This window comes from Rhinopithecus bieti, unplaced genomic scaffold, assembly GCF_001698545.2.
Source record: "Rhinopithecus bieti isolate Rb0 unplaced genomic scaffold, ASM169854v2 scaffold_35538, whole genome shotgun sequence".
Taxonomy (NCBI): domain Eukaryota; kingdom Metazoa; phylum Chordata; class Mammalia; order Primates; family Cercopithecidae; genus Rhinopithecus; species Rhinopithecus bieti.
Window position 1 is genome coordinate 2,503,749 of NW_016815913.1, and position 1,421 is coordinate 2,505,169.

The window sequence follows — 1,421 nt, forward strand, 5'->3', positions numbered from 1 at the left end:
AAAAAAAAAAAAAAAAAAAAAGAAAGTTACTGAATCGGACTACAAAATACAGATATAAAAATCTGTTTATTTTTACACTAAATGTTAAGATGTTCTTGAAAGTGGAAATTGTTAAAAAAAAATTGTAAATTGTAATTGATATCAAGAAAAGAGAAATTACTATTTAATCACTTAGCACAAATTAAACCCCACAAGGCAGAAAAATAACTAATGATCAAGAGTAAATCAGTTCAATTTTAAGAACTAATGTTTATTGATTTTATAACTAAGTAATTTTATTTTAGAATGTTTAGCATTGTTTATAGAGACAGTATTTGGGGACACTATTTTGCACTGTTTATAAAAAGCCACATTTTTGTATACCTGGCTCTCTTTTAAGATAGTTCTTGAGTAATAGGTCTCAATTTTCTAATTTCAGAAGTTCAATCCATGCCATTATTATTGAGGTCAATTGCTTATTAATTTTCAGAGTTAAACATAAGAAAATATTAGTGGCCAAGAAAATGTTTCTTATTGTGAACCAACACTGAACGACAGTAGTGGAAATGCCTAGTATGATAATTGACTCAATGGACATACAGGTGATGCTGTGGAGAAAAGACATGAATTTACATCTTTATATCCCAACACCATTTTTCCATACTGGCATAAAAAAAATGATGGACATTACTAAGATTATTAAGTTAGAATAATCTATCAGCTAGAAACAGCTTTATAATATTAACCTCATCTCTAGATTTTACAGGAAAGAAACTGAGATGAAATCACTCATTCAGGATTATATTATTAAACTTGTTGACCCAGATGACATTGCTCTAACTGAACAACAACAACAAAAAAGCAGCTAGCAAATGTTGAATGGAAGGACATACGTGAACAAAAGTAGCAACAAATAAGCTAAGTTGGTGAGTTTTTGTTGGGGAATACTAGATCAAAAAATACAATTAAGAAAAAGTTGGAAGTTGCTGAGATACAGAGAACCATTCTGCAGCCAGCGTGGATTAAAATGACCCCCTTAATAAGATCATATTTCAAATAAGAATCAGAAAAATGAAAGGAGTGTAGTATGCTCCCTGGGATAATTATAATTGCTCCCTGCCTGTCTACTTCCCCTGCCACTACAAATAGCTTTTAGAAATATTTTAAGAGAGAAACATTGGCTTTATAGAATAATATGTGCAACTAACAAACAATTCAGTGATACTAATTTGCCTATTTACAAAATTACATTTTCCTTATTACATTTGTTGTTTTCCGTTTATGACAAACATGATCTATCATTTTTGAATCAGCATGGTGACTCATAAGTACATGAGGTTCTCCTGTAGGAGACATGTCTATTAACTTCCATACTTTTCCCTTTAAGAAAATACTAGGCTTGATCCTTCTGTACCGTATCCAGACTTTTACTGTTTTCTAAA